Below are 24,305 nucleotides of genomic sequence, written 5' to 3' on the forward strand. Positions count from 1 at the left end.
GTCATTTCCTTTCCCCTTTTTAAACAACTCTAATTCTAGGATGAATGCACAGAGATGCCTGCTCGTGTGAAAAAAATCATTTGGAATGAACATTATGCCCTTTCAGGATGCCTTATGCAGCATTTGTGTGGAGTTTTTAAAAATCCCGTATGCATCCATGAAAGGCTATGCAAGGCCTTGACATAATTCTATTCTGAAAGTTCGTTAACAATATCCTTAGAGAACATCACAGCCTTAATAGGCACACTTGAGGATTGGCTGATTTTCAATTTAGCTTAATTTCCTAAATATTAATGTATACTTTCATTTGATGTGTTTTGAAAATTAAGAGTGAATTAGAAGAAGATGGACACAGTATCTTTTCCTATCAGCACGGCCAAGAGATAGCTATGGCATCGTCTGGGCATGCAGCTGTCCTAAATGCCTTTGTAGTTTACTTCTGAACACGACTTTGTCTCCAACTATATTAAATTTGAACAAAGGCTGTGGCATATCTCATAGAATTACTAAGTGGTTGAAATTATTTTCCATGTGTAGTAAGGTTAACTTTAAAGAGGGTTTATAGCAACTGGAGTTACTTTCTCCCAAATCAAGGGCTTTTCCTGTTAAATCAACCAGTGTTCACAATATATCTACTTTCAGTTGTCAAAACACAAAGTCATGGGTGATGATATTTGCTTAATATAGTCATCTATTTCTATGTGACTCATGACTTGCTAGGAACCCTTTATTGCAATCTCTCCTTTGGATATGCATCTACCTCCCCAAGTAGATGTGTTTTGAAGAGAGCAGCTGGATTCTGATCAGTAACACTGCACAAATTAAAGATAAATGTCTCTGAATCACAGAGTTTTCATTTTCCTGTTAAGATAGCAAGCATTAAACTTCCAGGGCGAGGACCACTACCGGGTCCTCACTTTCTCCTTCTGATTACACTGGAGCATCAGATCACAGACATCAAGCACTACTTGAGATCACTTAGCTGCCATTCATGGGTAATATGAACTATAAAACCATTGATTTTCTGTGGACTTTTCTGGGATTGAGCTTTACCGATTTACCTTAGAAACATACTTAGGAAATTACATCCTTCTTCATGCATAAGCCACATACTACCCGATGATGAAACAAGGCTTGTACTTTAATCAAGTCACGTCATTTCCTTTTATTCTGTTTTTGATGTGAGAGAAAAGTCAGATTTTTATACAAACATATGTGCTTTTATGATGTTTTTACTATGTTTTTCCCATCCCTTTTTAAAGAATGCTTAGTTTTTTTATCCCACTTGGCAATATGCATAATGCCATGAAAGACTGATTTAAGAATGTCCTATAAAATATGTATCAAAGATAAAAACCATGCATCATGACAGAGTTTATTATGGCATTAATGGGTTGGTGCTCACGTTCTTGTTTATAAAAAAGGGTCTGGGATATATTCATCAAACAAAATAAGGATCATTAGATGTCTCAAATAAAAAACTGTAATGCCAGGACTATTTGCTACCTTCCACATGATTTATGTGCAACTTGTTAAAGATATCTCTAATTCCTAATTGTCAAAATAATGACATTGTATCTGATTCATTATTTTTACAGGAGAATATCTGAAATTACATTAAAAAATGGAAAACCTCAATTCAGATGGAAAACATTGTATTTGTTAAACAAGCGAGAGGTGGTCAAGGACTAGATTGAGAAGCCTTCTGAATACTAATAGGCAAGCTATACTAGTGGCTGAAAGTAACACTAATGCCCTTTTGAATAGCCATATGGAAATGGAATCTTCATGTAATGATGGTGAGAAAGCCTCAACTTGCTATCTCCTGCCACCAAATAAAACAGCCAGTGACAGGGATAGGTTATATTTTGTTGAGTCATTGGCCAAACAGTTCCCATGGATCCCACAATCATCACTGGATATTATCAAGGTTATTTTTCATCCTCCATAACTTAATGATAAGGCCCTATTAACTGAGAACAACACTGATGTATACCATTGAACATAGAGAAATTGTTCTGATGTATGGCAAGAAACTCCCCCAACTGACTGCTATTTATGGTACTAAAGTTATCTTACATGCTACAGGAGGAGAAAGCTAACGATCATTTTCACCTAGTTTAAAACACTGTAGCATGGAACTGTCACCTGCTTGTAAGGTGTACTGGTACAATAGTGGCACAAATGTTAGAGGAGTAACCAACCACATTTTAAAACTGAATTTAAGGCACACAGGATGAGATGAAGCTCACTCAGACCTAATGTTGTTAAAGTGGCCAAGAACCAAGAATATATGAACAGAATAGGTCATGGGCCTAGGGGAAATCCTAATATTATTTTTCAATAATATTCAAGAATGAATATAACAATAAAATTACTCTTAACATATTGCTATACCCATAAATCAGTTCATTAGCATTAAGCCCTCATCAGAGTAACTACTTCTTGCAGTGAATGGGAATTAACACAGAGACGGACAACTGGAAAATATGCAAAGTCAGTGAGACTTTGGAGTACTTACTCTTCATCATATCTCTCATTTAGAGACTCATGGATTGTTTTAAAGAGGAGATAGAAAGATTTAAGAGCCAGACTCCCATGAAGCAGTGTCTTCTAGATATAATAGAATTTATGCACATATGACTCACAAAGCATGTGATAATATGCAGGAGACCTAATCCAAGGCAGGGAAAACTCTAGCACCAAAGATAGGAATTAAGTTGAAAAAATGTGTGTGTGTGTGTGTGTGTGTGTGTGTGTGTGTGTGTGTGGTGTGTGTATGTGTATGTGTGGTGTGTATGTGGTATGTATGTGTGATGTGTTTGTGGTGTGTGTGTATATGTGGTGTGTAAGTGGTGTGTATGTGTGTGTGTGGTGTGGGAGGAGGTGGGGTGTGGGGTGTGTGTGTATATGTGTGGTGTGTGGTGGGGTGGGTATGTGGTGTGGGGGTGTGTGTGTGTGTATGGTGTGTATGTGTGGTGTGTTTGTTGTGTGTGTGTATATGTGGTGTGTAAGTGGTGTATATGTGTGTATGTGGTGTGTGTTGGGGTGTGATGTGTGGGGTGTGTGTGGTTGTTTGTCAGTAGTAAGGTTTTAAGTCATAGAGAATTTGAATATCAAATAACAAGATTGTTTTATAATGTAAATCACAGAGAAACTGTTTACTCACTACTTCAGAAATGAATATTAAGGAAGCAAGATCAGTGAGAAATTGTCAGCCCTGAGAAAATGGGAGGATTATCATCCCTGAAACAAAGTCTATCCTCAGGTCCCTGCAGGCACTTAAAGTGACTTCTTCAGGAAGAAAGGAGAACAAGGGCAGAATTGCTAGATGCTAGACAGAGGCAGTGATTCAGGGTGTGTTATCCTTGCTATATGCTAAGCAGTGGCCATCAATCAGAGCTGTGTTTTCCTCTCCTAGCATCATTATATACTTGAGATAACTATTTTTGTCTTCCAGGCCAGTTTCTGTAATTCTTTAAATAAATATATCATTTCCTTATAAGTTAAACATTATTTTATCTTTAGTTCAAGAGAATTAGAAAATATTTCACCCATATTTCTATTTCATCTCTATATAATCAAATGTCCTGCACTCAGTAAAATTAATTATAGATTAGAGAGTCTTGTGACATATGTTTATCAGATTTTTGGCCATGTTATGGCTGAGTCTGGCAGTTTCTCACTTATTCAATAGTGGTTTTCTTTAGAACTCACAATTCCAAGAACAGAACAGAAATGAATAATATATGAAGGCAATTTGCAAAGAAGTGATAATCTAAATTAGAGTGGCATAAGACAATGCAATTGTAATATAATTATTTTAAGATTTATGTTACAAGGCTCTGTGCAAGTCTATTAAAATGTCAATATTTACATCATAATTTTATGAGTCTATAAAGTCATAAATTTAATGTACCCTGTATTTTAGGAAATGTTTCATTAGTAGTAAATACACTATTATTTAAATTTCCCACTATGAAGATGACTTTATATGTTTCTTCTTTCTACCAAAGAAGTCTCTGCATACCACCATGATAACTCTTGGATTGTATTCAGTGACCCTACCTCCAAAAGTAAAGAAACCTACAAACACCAACCTGTAGTACTAACAATTTAAGCTTATCACAGTCTAGCTTACAGATAAATGAGACTCAGAGTATAGTTATTTTATTTGGCTTTGACAATTACTGGGGAGTCACCCTAATCAACTCTTGTAACTGCAGTGTTATATCCTCGATTTGTTTGTACTCCTGGCCATGTGCTCATGGTTCATCTCCCCTTGTGGCAGCTTCCTCTTCCACCTCCTTCTCCTTCTCTTTCTTCCTCTTTTCTTCAAGTCTCTACTCCTCCATTCAGGCCACTCCTACCCCACCTACCTCTAATACCTCCAATAGTTGGCTGTAGCTAAATTTTTTTTAACAAATAGTTTTAAATCAAGAAATAAAACTTGCACAACAAAAGTTTATAAACATGAGAAGCCACTATTAGGCTTATACCTCTGGGTATAGAATTTAGCATTACAATAGATAGCAATAGACCAAACCGAAATACTAATCTAGCAGTTTCTTACATTGTTGTCAATTCCATGCTTTCAACATTTGGTAGAACTTAAATAAAAATATCATTCTAGTTTTGAATGTAAGATGACACTAACAGAAAATTTTCCAGAATTATTACTAGTTGTATACGGTAGTCTATAATATTTACTAATTTTTTTTTTAATTTTTAAAATTCTCTTCTTGATGGACCAAATTGCATTTATAATGAACACAATGATGTTTCTATATACATGCATATGTAATGGCTAAATCATACTGGTCACTTATTACATTTCCTTATATCTTTATTACTTTTGTAACATGTAAATTTCTTTTAGAAAATGTCAATAATATACTGTGTTTAGCTGCATCCATCACATTATCTCTAAATCTATTACCCCTGCCTAACAAATTTGTATCTTCTGACAAAAATCTTCTGAATGATTCCTACACTTTTATTGCCCCTCCTACACATGATCGCATAGCTAGAATTTCAATGCAAAAGCCCTCTCTGTGGAAATTCTAAAAGACTAGGATTGATACCATCCATAGATAGAAATTAAAGAGTAATGATAAAAAGCAGAAAAAGCAGGTTTTTAAAGTGAATAAATAAATAAGTAAACAAATTAAGTCATGACTACATAGTTCTGGTGTTGGAGAACACAGCACCCTCTCTATGCATAAAAGGTGTTATAATTCTTCCTCACCTCATATATGTAATTCTGTCCCAGTTGTACATTATCTCCTCTTGAGAGGTGCTGGAAGAAATAGAAAGTTCACTCACAGGGGAATCCTGTCTAGGCTGCTCTGATGAAGTCCTCGTCCATGTTACAGTCATACTTTGCATTGATGAAGCTGATTTGTGGTCACTCTTATTTTCTTGCACATGGACTATTAAATTCATTAGCTTACTGAGGTAGACAGGATGGAATTGTTACTTTGTTTGGTGCAACACTTGAGCAAAGTATAATCTGGTTACTCATCATGTCAGTTCCCAATTTGTAATGTGGTTAAAAGACATCTTTATTGATTTATGAGGTAGGCTGGTTGTCAGAAAATGAATACTTGTGCTCCAGAGTCCAGTGTCACCGTCACGGATAATTAGTTGTGAATGGTCTGTCCTGAGAACTCTACTCTTCCAGGACTCTGTGGTGACCACAGGGTTAGAACCTTTGCACAGTTTTTGGAGGTCTGGAAAAGAACATTGCAAAAGCTTTAGAATGCCTAAATTTCTGTTAGCTTCAAATCCTCATCTTTAATGGGAAATGAGATAAGTTTCTAGTCCTACTTCAGTGGTTTCTAGAGTGTTTAACATGCCCATATGCAGAGATATCCCAAAGAAGTGTAGACATGAAAAGAGATGCAGAGATGACCGATTTCCATCCTAATTTTAGTACACTTACGGACCCAGGAGAGAGTAAGTGATTCTTAGAAAAGTTATTAAGCCACCTACCATCATAACTACCATTTTACCCTCGATTTCTTGATATACATTATCGTCTGTTTGAAAGCCAGTCAGGATTTGCCTGGTGAAAAGAACATTTCCCCTCTTTCCCCTGCTTTATCAGACAACATTCTGAAGGGCATTGGGAAGGAAAAGGTAACTGAAAAACATAAACTTAAATTATTACTTACATACATACTAGAGATTGCAATGTATCTTACTGGCTCTAAAACCATCTATTACAAATTAGTCTAAAATTGTCCTGGGAATTTACTTAAGTGGCAGTTAAGTATGTGCTCTAATTAATTGGATATCACCGTAAGAGAATACACTGTTAGGAGCAGGATTATTTTGCAATTGGGTATATTATTTTAATGAGAGATCAGTATGGATATTTTATTATCCACAAATGTTTACATGAGTGAGCTTTTAAAGTCACACAATGAAAAAAGAAACTGAACTATTTCTTACCTTCATTTTGATATATATAATATTTTAAAATATACCATTATTAGTTACATAAGGGATTTAATACTTACACTAGGAAATTACTCCTGTTTTGGGAATTCTACTTTGTGTGGTTTAGAATCACTATAAGTCATTAGAACAGGTCATTGAAAGGGAACAAATGATGTGCCATAGTTTCATATAAAAATACTTGGTTCAGTACATAACTAGGTTGTTTGTTTATTTTTTGTTTGCCTCTATGTTTGCTTATATATTCTCAACCATAAATTATAGTTGAACTAAACATTTTTTTAATTAATCATGGATAAGGTTTACTGTAAGGGAAACTTTATTCTCTTTGTTTCAGTTAAATACTTTTAATATTTGTGTGAACAGCCTTGGATTAATTTGTGAATAAATATGTTGTTGTATAACCTTTAGAACAATGTAAACTGAGGAAGCATGTAAAGAGAACTTAGAAGGCTCAAATTTGTCATGCAACAGAGCAGCACAGACATGGATACTTGCAAACTGTCTGTGTCTTGAGTGGAACAAATACATTCAGCATAGCCTGGGCCTTTTATCACCTTCTAGTTTCTTTCTGAAGGGGAGTGGCAGCTTCCCTTGGTCTTTCCTCATTGTACTTGCTTGTACTTGTGAGAGGCATGCTGCCGGCTATACAGCCTCTTCCTGGAGTGATTTCCTATGGATACACACATGAGTTTCACCATCCTTTCCAAGCCCTCCATTCTCCTCTTCTAACCTTTTCTATCCTCTTTTGAGTTTGAATCATGTATATGTACATTTCTTAGTAGTGGTCATTTACTAAAAATTGAATATGACATGTATCTTTCTACAGACAAGTGACTTCTGTCTTCTTCTCCTATTGTCTCAGGACAATTTACAAATACAGTTTATTCAATGAAGCTAAAATTACACAATAGTTCTATGTCTTTGCCATAGGAAACTCCTATCTCAAAACAGTGTATACTATCTTAGCCCAAAGCTATCACAAAGGTGACAAAAGCATATGTACTCATTTCTGATACTTTTATAAACTAACAGCATTCTGGAAAGAAGAATGCCAGCCCTCTGTAGATAGATTGGTGTCATATATTAAACTCTGGCACAAATACTCCTCTATACTCTAAGGAGAATTACTGCTGTACAAAACTCAGAAGCTTGTGTAAGACAATTTTCCTCCTTCATCCACAAGGAGCTTTCAAAAGCATTTCTGCCTTTGGGCGGAGAGTTTGGGGAAGGGCCTAGTCTTGAGTCACAACTCCTGCTTTCTCCTCTCCATTTCCATTTGCTCCCCCTTTCTCCCTGCTTCCCCTCAATTTTTCTCCATTTTTAAATAAAATTCTTCTGCCTACTGACTATGCCCAGACAACTTTAAGTTGCAGATAGGAATTGTGTCTACAGTTTTGCCCTACCCTATCTGGGCTACCATAAGCAAATTATTTAGATGGGGTACTTTAGAATCAGTATCCTTTCATAGTACATAAACAATTTTGAAATCACTGAAGATCAAAACACATCTCTAGCAAGCTGACTGTTAAGAGACTCTTTCTCATAGTTGGTGCTTCCTTACTGCATTTTCTTTTCTTTTTTTTAAATGTTTTATTGGATTTTTTAGTTATTTACATTTCAACTGTTACCCTTTCCTGGTTTCCTTTCTGAAAAATCCCATATCCCATCCCTTTTCTACCTGCTTCTATTAGGGTGCTCCCCCATGTATCCACACACTCCCACATCACCACCATAGCATTCTCCTACACTGAGGCACTGAGCCTTCACAGGACCAAGGGCCCTGCTTCTTATTGACACCAGATAAGGCCATCTTCTGCTACATATGAAGCTGGAGGCATGGGTCCTCTTTGATTGGTTTAGTCCCTGGGAGCTCTTGGGGGTTTTTTTGGTTGATATTGTTGTTCTTCCTATGGAGTTGCAAACCCCTTCAGTTCCTCTAGCCCTTGTCCTATCTCCTCCACTGGGGTCTCTGTGCTCAGTCGGATTGTTAGCTGCCGGCATCTGCATTTGTATTTATCAGGCTCTGGTAGACCTCTCAGGAGGTAGCTACATCAGGCTCCTGTCAGCAACCATTTCTTGACATCAGCAATAACGTCTGGATTTACTGTCTGTATCTAGGATGGATCCCCAGGTAAGGTAGTCTCTGTATGGCTTTTCCTTAAGTCTCTGCTCAACTCTTTGTTCCATATTTCCTTTAGACAGGAATAATACTAGGTTAAAATTTTGGAGATGAGTGGGTGCTCCCATCCCTCAACTGGGTGCCTTGCCTAACTTCTAGATATGGTCTCTATAGGTTCTCCATCCCCTTTGTTGGGTATTTAAGCTAATGGGTCCACTTGAGTCCTGGGAGCCACTTGCTTTACTGGCTTACTGCATTTTCACACTGTGGAAGCAAGGTACAGATAGGATTCCTGGCACACTTTTATAAGAGCGCTTAATCCATTCATGAATTGAGTCTTGATGATGTTCCAAAAGCACCTCTTACAACTAGTTCCACATTATAAAAAAGTTTCAAAGTATGCTTCTGGGACAATGGGGCCTTTAATTCACAGTAAGGCTAATGTCCACAAGAGTTCAATGAGGGAATTAATCCTGTTTATCTCAGTAATGACATCTCCATGCCTGGGACTGATCACAGATCATCATGCTACAATTGCCTGTCATGCTGCTATCATACCAATTGTCTTATCCCCATAGATCCCTTGAAATAAAACACTTCCTAATATCTGTGATTGAAGAGACTATGACTGGAATTGATAATTACTGATGCACTTGAATCAGCAGGTTATTTGTAAGAATTATGGTGCGCCTACAATGTATTATAGCACTGTCATCAATGCCAAAAGTTTAAAATTAACTAAGGCAATGATCAATTCAAATATTGTCTCTATTATTCCTGAACACATAGTCTAATAGAGGAGCCAGACAACAAAGGGGCTAATAATGAATAGAGGAATTACTGATTATAGTTAAAATAGAAAGAAAGAAACAAACAAAGAGAGAGAGAGAGAGAGAAAGAAAGGAAGAAAGAGAAGGAAGGAAGAAAGGCAGGAAGAAAGAAAGAAAGAAAGAAAGAAAGAAAGAAAGAAAGAAAGAAAGAAAGAAAGAAAGAGGGGGGAAGGAAGAAAAGAAGAAAGAGAAAGGAAGGAAGGAAGAAAGAAGAAAGAAAGAAAGAAAGAAAGAAAGAAAGAAAGAAAGAAAGAAAGAAAGAAAGAGAGGAAGGAAGGAAGAAAGAAAGAAAAGAAACAACACAGTGTGGAAAATAAAATAATTGTTATGTTAGGGATGTCAGATAAAGTCAGATTTAAGTGAGTACAACAAAAGAGTGTGAAGTTAGGATGAGATAGAGAGTTAAGGCTAACAAATCTGTGGAAAGAAAGTCATGCTCATATATTCGATATTATGTTTCTCTTGTAAGAATTTCTGTATTATCAATAATATTAGTCCAAGGCAGGCCTAAGTAGACAAGGGTGACTTTATCCCAGATTGTCACTTGAGGGGAGAGGGATTTCACTGACCTCTGATGAAGCAAAAGGTGAGAGAAGTTCTACATTCTATGGGTTAGTATCCGAAGGGGGAAAAGACTGGCAGAAGTTAGATGGGAGCCTTGTCCATGTCCTCTAGGTCCTTTCTGCTTACCAATGAGCACTTAGGAAGTTTGTCTTCAACTCTTCCACAAAGAAGAGACAAATGCCCACTGTTCTTCATTAAGTTTTCAGAACAGCGTCAAGATTATTGAGATACAGCTGAGCTGTTTATCTAGTTACAAGCCAGGGTTAAGTCTCAAACTGCCAGAAAGAATTGACAAAGGGAATAGTCTAATTTAGATATTTTAAATAAAGTGCTACAGTTAGAGGTGATACAAGCTGCAAAAGGAAGGAAAGATGGAAAGATGGAGACATCTCTTATATGTATCTTGGGAGTTCAAGGTCAGCCTGGTCTACAGAGTGACTTCCAAGAGAGCCAGGACTACACAAAGAAACCCTGTCTCAAGAACAAACAAACAAACAAACAAAGAATGTTTTGTTTTGTTTTAAATCTAACCCTACAGATAATAGAACATTGAAAGACAGTCATGTGTGAGATCAACAAGAATGCCTGGAGGAAGAGAAGAGAGAGCATAGGATGGGACTGTTATGGTGTTAAAAACCAGGAACTAACACTGACATAATGCAAGGTTACATGGTAAAATTTTTATTTATGGCCAGACCAAACTTACAGTCTTGGTAGGAGAATGAAGTGGCTCAGACCAGAAACAAAAAGACCTTTTTATGGCTAATGAGCAAGTGTTTAAAAATTGGAATTTCTTACTTATTTTTGTGATCATGGAAAAGGTATATGTTAAAAGTTTATGCTCATACATGTTACATATTTATGATCAGAGAGTTAACATACCATAAAATATTTTATGATCAGAAAATCCTTGAAAGAATGGAAATAATTTATAATCTGTAACTTACAATATTATTAAAGAAGAACAAATAAAATAAATTAAGATGACCTCTAGCTGAGGATATGTTCAAAGTACAACATTGTTTCAGTAAAAATAAAATGGAGTCAGCTGTCCCTTACAAGGGTAACATACTTCTTAAACAAACCTTATCATGACATCCCTGGTACTGATGTCTGGTACTGGCCTCTGCTCTGTTAAAAAAATCAACAAAACAAAACAAAACAAAACAAAACAAAAAAACTGAAACCAAAAACAAATGCAGATTTTGAGTTTCCTGGAGCAGTTTGGTGGAGGTTCATGGGTATTTTAAAAGAAAGAAGTAAGTAATTCTTAATGCAAAGCTATGAATGGAACCTTGGCAGGATCTATGAATATAAAGGGCATTGAACTCGAAATTCATTTCCTTCATGGTTAACCTTCTCAAATTCCTGGCCTTACTAATCTGACTTCTTGATAGTAGACAAATATTTTTTGCCAGTTTAAGGAACTCATTCTATTGTTTGCAAAAATGCCAGCAGCTTTCTATGGAATCTGGAAAACAAAAGAAGGGGGACAAAAAAAACAAAAGCATTGTATAAATAAGATGTTAGGCTTGCTTTCTCAGCTTATCCAGACAATTAGTATCACCTATTTGTACTTTAAGGGTAGATATTAATGTTTTTATAATTAATGCATTGTTTTGTCAGCCCCCGAACCATCTTTCTATTTGATTGTTCCTTATCATCTGACATGTGGCACTGCCAGCCTCTGCTTTCCAAAGCAGAATGAGGTGATTAATTGCCATTGGTCTCTGTCTTGTGACCATTATCTCACCATTGTTCTCTGAAAGCATATTTGCTTTGATGCTCTGCTCTTGAGTTATTTATGGCTATTTTAAGACTCCTTCAGATCCTTTTGGCTTGCTTCTTATGTTCTTTTATCAAAGAGAATATAGTTACAGGAAAAGAATATGAGAACTATACATAATCCTGAGGAATATTATGCCCACAGATTTAAAATGTGAACTCCTCAAGGATATTTTAAAAGATTTAAAATTTTTTCTTCATGTCAAAAATTACGTTTCAGAAGGTATAGTAATAAACTGACCTCTCTGGGACAAATTCAGCTTAACACATTTGAAACCATTAATGCAAAAAGTCAGTTTTCTTATGGATATGGCCTTCTGATAAGAAGTATACTCCAGAGTAGGCCACATGACTAATAGTATTAGACAACACGAATTGGGCTAGATGGGTTTAAAATAGACACACACAGAGAACAGGGAGCTGTGTGGTTTTGGAGGTGGGAGTTGGATCTGAAAAGAGATGGGTGAAAAACGATGGGCAAAATTCATTGTATGAAATTCTCAAAGGGTTAAGTGATTACCTCAGATTATTGGCTAATCAGAATTTTAAGGCTCAAACAAACAAACAAAACTTAATCATCTTCAAGAGTTTGGATTTCCTGTTCCTTAAAAGGAGCCTTAACTAGGATAGACCATCAGTAGGCCTGCAATAACTCTTATAATCAGTGAGAGAGACTTCTCAGGCTCCATCAAGTGTGCTTCTGTGTGTGTCTTTGAAGTGTATGCTACCTCGCCATCTTTTCCTACGTGCAGCACATGACACAGTCCATCTGATGCATTCCCTGCCATTCTGTATTTGCCAGGGCATTTATGTCTTGAACAGATCTCTGGCTTCTTGATTCTTAATTTTTGAAATAATAACTTGTTTGGGCATTTTCTATGGTGCCATCATAAACAAACAAATGTGGTGGTCTGTATGCAACCTTTTGTTCAGCATTTCTTTTGTCAAAGTGAGTGTTTCAGTTTGATTGAGAGAAGGGAATGAATGAATGCTAATGTGTGAGCATGTTAATATTAAAAACACTTAAAGTAGCAAAAATTAAAGCAACTTATCCTTATTCTTCCTAAGAAATGTGATTAAATGAGCTATCATTATTTGTCATGGATTGGCAGCTGCAAGACAAAGTGCATTCAATTATTGCTGCTGTCAATCAGAATATAATTCTGAACTGCAAGAATCTCTTTGGTACTTGAATCCAGCTAAAAGGACTTGCAGAGTTTCAGTGTCCTACCATGATCAAACAGGGCTTTTTCACATCAAGAAAGGAACAGAAGGGGAACAGATGTGTGAGGGAATTGGCGGAGAAGCAAATCCCCTGTCTCAGTCTGGATTGAGAGTCCTCAATTGAATTGCATCTTTGAGAAGAGATCTTTTGAAGGTAATGAAGCTGCCATTCATGGAGAGATGGATCAGGCTTCTTTCATTAGACTGTGCAATGCATTACTGCCTCAGCCTTTCCTTTTTCTGAGTCCTGAGCCTAAAGTTATCATCCCTATTTTATCCCTAGAACTGAGGGAACCGCAACAGTAAACAATCCCATTGTCTCATCAAATTCACAGGTAATTCTAATTTTGTTTAACTCCACCCCTTAAGGTTTAAGAGCAGAACACACATCTGGAAAAATAAATACAACCACTAGAACTGTCGCAGTTAAGTGTGCTATCTATGACACCATTCATAATGCCTGTGGTTTCACATGTGTTTCATTAATGCTTAAATATAGAGATTGACAGCAATAATTGTAACTTCCCTTAGAATTTTAAGAATTTTCAGTTCTCTGATAGAGTGTCAGGCTGGTGTTAAGCGACCTCAATTCTACTGTCTCTCCAACTAATCATATATGTGACCTCAAGCAAATTACTTTTTTCCCTTTGGTTTCCTCTTTAAATGACTAGGAAAGACTACATTTCTTTTCAGAGGGTTATGAATGTTTCTAAGTCAGAAATAGCATCTGATGGCAATTTCCTAGGTATGGAGTCTTCTTGCTCATTAAACAACTGATCAAAAGAGTTTTGTAGATTAGCATATCTCTAAAAATGGAGAGGAGGGTAACCAGCTAGACTGTGGATGTCTAATCCTCTAGCATAGAAGCTACTATTTTGTCATTGCATCTTGTGGTCTGATCTGATGACTTTGAGATATTCCATCTTCCTTGGAATTTCTGCTTTAGATACTTCTTGTGTTTCTATCGGGTACCTAATATTTTATAATAATTCTTAGTAAGTATAAGAGGCAAATTATTATTAAAAATGATTTTAACCTATGAATAAAAAGAACAGGCTTTGAATTCAGTCCTAGATTCTAAGGTACTTTCTGCCTCTCAGTGACCATGAAAATTAGACAAGTAGGTAAATTTTTCTAAGGTCTCAATTTTTAACTTGGAAAGGTAGGAAATAATAACAGCTATTCTTATGAGGACTAAATGAGATGTTTTGTCAAGTAGTTGCATGATCCCATATCTGGACTGTGGAAAGCACTCAAATATTGGTATTGTTATTATTATAATCATTAGTAACAAATGCTTTCAGTTATTGCTTTTTATTGCCTCAATTTTTCAAATATCAGGATTCCTTCTCCTGAACACTCCTACTTGTTAAACACCCACATGGGCAGTGATGCCAGGAAGAATTTATGTTACTGGCCAACAGAACAGTTGATTTTCCATTTGGAACCTCTTATCTAAGTAGGCACATTTGATTGTAATTCTGGGAAAGCTTTTACTTTAGCTGGGCCAGATGAATATTATATTTTGTCCCTGAAAGAAGTCCTGGATTTAGGCAAGACATTTATCCTCTTGAGTCTCCTAAAACAAAATGTAAATTCCTAAAATTATTGTGAGAATTCTAAGATGAACGAAGCACACACTTTGCAATCGTTCATTCCCACCCAAGAATATAAATTTGGAGATTAAACAGGAGTATAATGCAGGCTCGTGAATATATCAAACAAAAGAAATATGTGAATAATTTGATGTTTATGGCTTGCACTTATTTCAAGTGATAATTTACAATTCAGAGTTATCACTCAATTATTGGTATCCTAGAGAAATATTGAAATTAAAGGAATTCTCTCCTTTGCATCTCTTATGTGTTTATGAAGGAAGAAGTGCTTCAAGTCATTGTTGTTCCAATTGTAAAGTAAATTAGTCCAACAGTAGCTAGATATTAACTCAGCCAACCTTGAAAGGACATGGGAATCCTGGTGGGATAAAGGGGCCAGGTACCTGTTTCAACTCAGCTGCTTCTTGGATGGCTACAGCATGAGTGTATTACTTGCTGATGGCCTTTTGATGTGAATCACTGCACAGATGTCTGCGAGAGTAGCCATTCAAGCTACGCCTTCATCTCTTCTTGTTTTGATATGCTTAGTTCCAACAAAGCTTGAAACTGGGTTTGCCAGGACTGCATTACTGAAGATTTAAAAGTTGGCCCTCACTCTGTGGCAGACAAAAGTTTGACTTAAATTAGTAGACAGGAGCCTTTGAAAGTCAGTAAGGGCTAGCACCTCTAGCCTTCCTTGTACTGTGTATAAATTAATGTAGTATTTCATCCTTAGCATCAGCCACCTTTATGTGAACCAAGACAACAGATGGGAGAAAAGCAGAACAGAATTACTATCCATCGAAAGCATCTTATTTAAAGACTCCATTTTTGTGATAATGAAATGGCAACCTGATTATTAAAATCCAGTCTCATTATACTCAGATTCAAATTATATCCATAGAATTTTCATAGCATATACTTCCTTTATTTCATCCATTGAAGTTCTACCTTTTGCTGTCTTCCATGCTGTCTTACTAAAAGAAGCCTGAAGAACTTTACAAATAAAATGAAGACACAAAACAGCTTATTTAATCTATGGGAAAAGATTGTCACTTTCACAAGATGTGTGACTTCTTGAAAGTCTTATTGCTAGTATATAAAGTGTCTCTCAAAATACTTCATATGGTGAAGACTTAGTACCCATCTGTTGACAGTATTCGGGGCTTATGGGTTCATGACAATGGCATTGCTATTAAGGGGTGTGTCTAGGAAAGGGCTAACTTGTATTCAGAGACTTCTGGATGTTTTCTCTGTTACAGGGCTCCCATAAAATAAATAGCTTTCTTCTGGCTCATCCTCCAGTATAATGTACTGCCTGGCCACAGGCCAGTGACCTAGAACAAAATGTACTTAGCATGGCCCAGAGCTAAGAGCTAAAATATGTCTATTAACCTTTAAATTACATTCTCAAGTATTTTGTCACACAGAATGAAAAGCTGACTGATGCAAACATTTCTTTCAGCTCTCCAAAGTGAGATAAATAAGGTTAATTTAGAATTCTTAGCCTGTCCAGATAATTATACCTCCCTCTTCTGGAAAACATATATTGAAGCCCACATTGACATTGCCACACATGTTGTAATGTAACTTAATAATATGCTTCAATGACAGTTGTGCTGAATCATCAAAACAGAATTAATCTCTGCCTATAGAATAGATTATTCAATAATTAGAACATGAAAATACAATGAAAACAACTATTTCTTAGACCTTTATATTCCTACAAAATAAAGTTAACATCTTCCATATGCCTTCAATGCTAAGATGAGGGGCTAGAAGCACTTTCTGCTCTTCTAGAGAACCTTGTCAGAAACTCACAACCACTGGCCATTTCAGCTCCAGGAGATCTGACACCACCTTCTGGTTTCCACAGGTACTACTTAGATTAAAATGGCATATACATATTCAGACACACTGAAAAAATCAATCAACAACCAATCAATCAATCAAATCTAAAGTGAAGGATATGTGTTGTCAAGATTGAGAAATAGCTTGCCAAGCAGAGTGCTGTCAGAGTGCCTTGCACACTATGTATGTCCACCTGATGGGAAGATGTTTGGGAGATTAAAAAAAGCACATAAATTAGAAGCCTTATGTCTGCTCTATGTCCACAGGACTAGAATAGTTAGTTACAGAACCTCATGCTATTACCATTCAAGTTTCAGACTGTCATTTGGAATGCCTTTCAGAATTGTCAGTGTACTATATTAAGTATCTTTCTCTATACTTTTTTATTGGTTATTTTATTTATTTACATATTTTACATATCAAATATTGTCCCCCTTCCCGGTCTACCCTCCACAACCCCCCAATCCCAACCCCCTCCCCTTTGCCCCTAAGAGGGTGCACTTCCACCTGCCCACCCAGTCCTGCCTCACCACTCTAGCATCCCCCTACACTGGAGCATCAAGCTTCCACAGGACCAAGGGTCCCCCTTACCATTGATGCTAGATAAGGCAATCTTCTGCTACATATGTAGCTCAAGCCATGGACCCATCAATGTATACTCTTTGGTTGGGGGTTTAGTCCCTGGGAGCTCTGGGGATTCCAGTTAGTTGATATTTTTGTTGTTCCTGTGGGGATGCAATCCTTTTTGGGCCTTTCAGTCCTTCACCTAACTCTTTCATTGGGGTCCCTGGGCTCATTCTGATGCTTGGCTGAGAGTATCTGCATCTGTATTAGTCAAGGTTTGACAGAGCCTCTCAAGGGACATCTATACCAGGCTTCTCTCAGCAAGCATTTATTGCCATCAGTAATAGGGTCCCGAGGAATAATTCTGGGTTAACATTTTTGAGATGGGTGGGTGGCACCATCCCTCAACTGTAGGCTGTGCCTCTCTACTGGAGGTGGTCTCTATAGGTTCTATCTCCACTTTGTTGGGTATATCAGCTAATGTCCTACTCATTGGGTCCTGGGAGCCTCTAGCTTCCCTGGAGCCTGGGACTTTCTCTCCCCAATTCCCCAAGCCCCTACTGCTACATATTTCTATTCATTTTCCTGGCCATCTGGACTTCCCTCCTGATCCTGCCTCCCTTTTTTTCCTCCCCATCCTCTCTCCCTCCCAGGTTCTTCCCTCCCTCTACTTCCTCTGTTATTTTGTTTCCCCTTCTAAAAAGGATTGAAGAATCCACACTTTGCTCTTACTTCAAAGCCTCATGTGATCTGTCGGTTCTATTGGGTGTATTCTGAGCTTTTGGGGTAATATCCATTTACTGTGAATACATACCATATTTGTCCTTTTATCTCAAAATGATAGTTTCTAGTTCTATCCATTTTCCTGTGAATTTCATGAAGTCATAGTTTTTAATAGCTGAGTACTACTCCACTGTGTAAATGTACCACATTATCTGTATCCATTCTTCCATTGAAGGACATCTTGGTTGTATCCAGCTTCTGATTATTATAAATAATATGAACATAGTGGAGCATGTGTTCTTATTATACATTGGAGCATTTTTGGGGTAAATGTCCAGTAGTGGTATAGCTGAGTCTTCAGGTAGAAGTATTTCCAATTTTCTGAGGGACAGCCAGATTGTTTTCTAAAGTAGTTTTAGCAGCTTGCAATCTGCCCAGCAATGGAGAAGTGTTCCTATTTCTCCACAACCTCTCCAGCATCTACTGTCACCTGAGTTTTAATCTCAGCCATTCAGTTTGGTGTGAGGTGGGTTGTTTTGATTTGCATCTCCCTGATGACTAATGATGTTGAACATTTCTTTAGGTGCTTTTAAGCCATTTGATATTTCTCAGTTGAGAATTGTTTGTTTAGCTCTACACCTCATATTTAAATAGGGTTATTTGGTTCTCTGGAGTCTAACTTCTTGAGCTCTTTGTATATTTTGGTTACTAGCCTTCTATCTGATATAGGGTTGGTAAACATGTTTTCAAAGTCTGTAGGTTGCTGTTTTTTCCTATTGACAATGTCCTTTGCCTTATAGAAGCTTTTCAATTTTATGAGGTTCCATTTGTCAATTGTTGATCTCAGAACCTGACCCATTGGTTCTGTTTAGGAAATTTTCTTGTGTTGATGTATTCGGGGCTCTTTTCTAATTTCTCTTCTATTACATTCAGCATATCTGGTTTTATGTGGAGGTCCTTGATCCACTTGGACTTGAGCTTTGCACAAGGAGATATAAATGGATCAACTTGCATTCTTCCACATACAGACCATCAGTTGCACCACCACCATTTGTTGAAAATGCTGTCTTTTTTCCATTGTATGGTTTGGACTTTTGTCAAAGAACAAGTGACCATAGGTGTATGGGTTTATTTCTGGGTCTTCAATTCTATTCCATTGATTTAAATTTATCTGTACCAATACTATGCAGTTTTTGTTGCTGTTTTTTTTTTTAAGTCACTATTGCTCTGTAGTACCCATAGTATACTATATAAACAAACTCAAAGAGAAAAACCACATGATCATCTCATTAGATGATGAAAAAGTCTGTGACAACGTATAACACTCCTTCATGTTAAAAGTGTTGGAATGATCAGGAATTCAAGGCTCACACCTAAACATAATAAATGTAATACACAACAAACCAATAGCCAACATCATATTAAATATAGGGAAACTTGAAGCTATCCCCATAAAATCAGGGACAAGTCAAGGCTGCCCACTCCCCATTTCCTCAATATAATATTCAAAGTTTTAGCCAGAGCAATTAGACAACAAAAGAAAGTCAAAGGGATACAAATTAGAAAGGAAGACATCAAGGTCTCACTATTTGCAGATGGTATTTACTTAGCATACATAAGCAACCCCAAAACATCTACTGGAGAACTCCTATACTTGATAAACAAAGTAGCTGGATATGAAATTAACTGAAGCAATTCAGTAGCCTTCCTCTACACAAAGGATAAATGGTCTGTGAGAGAAATCATGGAAACAAGACCCTCACAATTGTCACAAATAATTTAAAATATCTTGGTGTGACTCAGGCAAGTTAAATATGTTTTTGACAAGAACTTCAAGCTTCTGAAGAAAGAAGTTGAGGAAGACCTCAGAAGATGGAATTATCTTCCATCCCCATGGATCAGCAGGATTAACAAAGTAAAAATGGCCATCTTACCAAAAACAATCTACAGATTCAATGCAATCTCCATCAAAATTCCAACTCACTTCTTCACAGAGATAGAAAGAACAATTCTCAAATTCATGCGGAAATGAAAAAAAAAAGGAGTGTGAAAACTATTCTCAACAATAAAAGAACTTCTCTACACTTTTAAATATCGAGTCTTAATAACTCCATGCTTAAATACCTAATGGTATTGAACTCCTCTGTTGGGTTGTTACTGTACTTACACAGTAACACAGGAGAGTGCTGGGCTGAGCATTGGATTCTGTGTTCTTGGCTTTACAAATGTAGTTTCTCTTCTAGTCTGCCTTCTCCGTGGCATTTTCCCCTTTATACACTATTTATTTTATACAAATACTTACTAAATACTTAATAAAATTTGTCTACCAAAACTTTCAGGAATCCTGCAAAATGAGGATTATATACTGTCATCTGTATTTACAGGGGAGAAACTTGAGGCAAAGAGGAACTTTGAAATTGGGATGATAATCACAAGGTGAAATGACAAGAGAGTCACTTTAAACTTGGTAAACTCAGACTGTCTGGCCCAGAATCACACCCTTTACCCACTAAGGATTATACATTTTTTTTAACTTTTATTGCATTATGATGAGAAAAGTTACATGATTTCAATTTATCTGAATTTGTTAACATTTAAGAACATATCTTAAGTAAATAGAATTAAATCACATTCTTGTTTCCCTTTTGTACCCCCACTCCTCCCAGAGATTCCCCTTCAATACTTACAATATATTTTTTGTCATATTCTTTAAAATTTATAAAATATTGTAACAATAAAAATGAGTATTATAAAAGTTGATATAAAACAACAATCAATTTAACAGTCTTATGTAGATGTTTGTCTACAGCAATAGTGAAAATACATTTTTCTCAATATAAATTTGTAAATAACTCCAAACCTATTAACTGTATACTTCAAAATAATACATCACTACTAGTATTTTCTTAAATAAACATAAATATATAAAATCTTTTTGTTTGTTTTGCATTTACTCTTTCTCTGAGATGAATACTTTTCCAAATTATCACAGCTAATGAACAAAATTCTTACCCTCACCTAATGTCTGTGCCACCCTCCAAGCAGAACCATTGTTCATTGAAACAGTTGGTGAATGACTTTATGGATAGACCATCTTAATACCTACACCATTTCTTAAATGAATGTAACCTGTTCTCTGTGGGCTGAGAATAAAGTCACTCACTCAAGTCAAATAGCTTTGACCATAACAGGAAGTCTGTATCCAAATATCAAGCCTACAATTCATTTCTTGGTGCAGCAGAACTATCAACTCTCAGCTTAGCTACGATGGAGGTAAAATCCTTTGGTGATGTGAGGGTCATTGAAGACAGCCTTATTACAATGAAGTCCAATGTCTAAAAATTGTTCTTATTTTGGGCTTGTACCACAGTAAGAGGATTATACATTTTTAAAAGTCATACATCATTATTATAACAAAAGTTGAGAGCTGCATGATTTTTAATGGACATTAATCAAATTTAATAAATAGAGATGAACTAGAAATTGGGATACATACATACATATCTTCTTTTTATTAATACTTGATACTTGAGTAGTAAAATAAAATTTCAGGGGATATAAATAACTTACACTTCCTCAGACAAAAAAGAGTTCATGACTTCAAAAACTTCTAGAAACACAAGGGAAGGTTCAGAAAGGCAATATTGCTCTATGAAGAGGCACAGAGTATTATATAGAGTATTATATATGTTTTCCCTTCGTTCATATTTTATAATGTTGCCATTTATTGGGAACTATTAGCAATCAGAGTATTCTAACTTCTTGATATCTTTCAACATTTTAAAATTTGCCATGATTTTTACTGAAATTTACAGATTTTTATTTTAATGTAACAATAAAAGTTTTGTCACTTCATCCCTAGCCTATGTCCCTAACACTAGATAGAGATATTACATTTGTAAGGTTATATTTCATATGCATAGTTCATATATACCATTATATATGTCATAAATATTATATATAATTTATACTTTATGTGCATATACATATATGATATATACACATGTTTGATGTGATATACACACTATATAACATATAGTATATATGTGCACAAAGTGACTAGAGAAAATAACCTCATCTTTCTGGTTTTATGTTCCTCAACTCTAAAATAAAGGCAAGATCCTGAATAGAGAACCTACTCAATGGTGTCTTACAAAGGAGTTAAAACATGAAATGCAGAATTAGCATCTCTAAGTAATGGCCATCCAGAGATGGCCCCACCTGGGGATCCATCCCATAGACAGTCACTAATCCCAGGCACTATTGTGGATGCCAACAAGGGCTTACTGACAGGAACCTAATATAGCTGTTCCTGAGAGGCTTTGTCAGAACCTGACAAATACAGAAGTGGAGGCTCACAGCCATCCATTGGACTGAGCACAGGGTCCCCAGTGGAGGAGCTAGAGAAAGGACCCAAGGAGCTGAAGGGGTTTGTAGCCCCTTAGAAGGAACAATAATATGAAACAAACAGTACCCCCAGTGCTCCTAGGGACTAAACCACCAACCAAAGAGTACACATGGTGGGACTCATGGCTCCAGCTGCATATGTAGCAGAGGATAGCCTTGTTGCTCATCAGTGAGAGGAGAGACCCTTGGTCCTGTGAAGGCTCTATGTCCCAGTGAAGGGAAATGCCAGGACCTGGAAGTGGGAGTGGGTGGGTTGGTGAGCAGGGAAAGTGGGGAGGGGAGAGGGGGTTTTCAGAAGGGAAACAAGGAAAGGGGATAATATTTGAAATGTAAATAAAGAAAATATGTAATTAAAAAAGAAACATGAAATGAAGAATTATCATCTCTAATGGAATTTCTTACTCTAAAGTTCAGTATCTCCCTGATTTCTAAACTTTGTCCTCATTTCTAAACTGTGTTTTGAGTTTCAGATTAGATCTAAGGATTAAGTGATAGATATTTGTTCTTGAGCCATGGAGCTGTATCCAAGTATGTTATTTCTTTAAATTAATTAGTTAATTAATTTTTTTACACTCCATATTTTATCCCCCTTGTCTACCCTCTGATTGTCCCACATTCCATACTTCCTCCCCACCCACCTGTCTCCACATGGATGTCCCCATCCCCTACCCCACCTGACCTATAAACTCCCTGGGTCCTCCAGTCTCTTGAGGGTTAGATGCATCATCTCTGACTGAACACAGACCCAGAATTCTTCTACTGTATGTGTTGGGGGCCTCATATCAGCTGGTGTATGCTGCCTGTTTGGTAGTCCAGTGTTGGAGAGATCTCAGGAATCCAGATTAATTGAGACTGCTTGTCCTCCTACACGATCACCCTTCTCCTCAGCTTCTTTGTTTGTTTGGTTGGTTTTTGTTTTTTGCTTTTTTGAGACAGGGTTTCTCTGTGTAGTCCTGGCTGTCCTGGAACTCACTCTCTAGACCAACTGGCCTTGAACTCAGATATCTGCCTGCCTCTGCCTCCCGAGTACTGGTATTAAAGGCCTGCACTACCACTACCAGGTTCTCCTCAACTTCTTTCAGTCTTTTCAACAGGAGTCAGCTGCTTCTGTCCTTTTTTGGGTGCAAATATCTGCATCCGACTCTTTCAGCTGCTTGTTGGGTCTTCCAGAGTGTGGCCATACTAGCTCCCTTTTGTGAGTGTTCCATAGCCTCAGTAATAGTGTCAGGCCTTGCGACCTCCCCTAGAGCTGGATCCCAATTTGGGCCTGTCTCTAGACTTTCTTTCGCTAAGGCTCCTCTCCACTTCCATCCCTGTAATTCTTTCAGACAGGAACAATTATGGGTCATAGTTGTGACTGTGGAATGGGTCCTCTCTCCCTCACTTGATGCCCTGTCCTCCTGCTGGAGGTAGGCTCTATAAATTTCCTCTCTCTACTGTCCAGTATTTCATCTAAGGCCCCTCCCTTTTAGTCCTGAGAGTCTCTCTCCTCCCAAGTCGCTGGTGTATCCTGGAGGGTCTCCTCAACCTCCTATCTTACAAGGTTGCCTGTTTCCATTATTTTTTTATTAGATATTTTCTTTTTCTACATGTCAAATGATATCTCCTTTCTCAGTTCCCCTCTGGAAAAAGAAAAAAAAAAAGAAAAAAAATTGTCCCCTCCCCACTTCCCATGTTTACCAATCCATCCTCTCCCACTTCCTGGCCCTGGCATTCCCCTACACTGGAGCATATAACCTTCACAGGACCAAGGGCCTCTCCTCCCACTGATGACCGACTAGGCCATCCTCTGCTATACATATGCTACTGGAACCATTAGTCCCACCATGTGGACTCTTTGGTTGGTGGTTTAGTCCCTGGGAGCTCTGGAGGTACTAGTTAGTTAGTTCTTACTGCTGGCCCTCAGGGCTTCAGTCATTTTTCCTCACCCTATACCAGATCAGGTTCCCCTCTACCCACCACTTTCCCTCCCAGATCCCTTCCTCCCTCCCCACATCTGATAGAGGGCTAATAACCAAAATATAAAGAACTCATAAAGCTAATCACCAAAAAAAACAAACAATGCAATCAAAAAATGGGGTATAGAACTAAACCGAGAATTCACAACAGAGGAATTTCTTTTTCTATTTTTTTTTTCGATATTTTTTTTATTTACATGTACATTTCTCCTTTCCCGGT

At 37.1% G+C, this 24,305-nt stretch overlaps 1 protein-coding gene across 8 annotated transcripts in view; it reads left to right on the top strand.

The window, feature by feature from the left end:
• Lingo2 (leucine rich repeat and Ig domain containing 2) overlaps positions 1 to 24,305 on the top strand; it is a 1,215,328-nt gene that overhangs the window by 857,602 nt on the left and 333,421 nt on the right. Inside the window, exon 6 of one of the 8 annotated variants that reach the window (XM_031366386.1) lies at positions 13,271 to 13,322. The exons of the other annotated variants lie outside the window; for them this stretch is intronic. The gene's annotated coding sequence lies outside the window, so the exon portion shown is untranslated. The remainder of the gene's footprint in view (positions 1 to 13,270; positions 13,323 to 24,305) is intronic. 8 annotated transcript variants of the gene reach the window in all.

The sequence above is a fragment of the Mastomys coucha genome, unplaced genomic scaffold (assembly GCF_008632895.1).
Source record: "Mastomys coucha isolate ucsf_1 unplaced genomic scaffold, UCSF_Mcou_1 pScaffold14, whole genome shotgun sequence".
Lineage (NCBI taxonomy): Eukaryota > Metazoa > Chordata > Mammalia > Rodentia > Muridae > Mastomys > Mastomys coucha.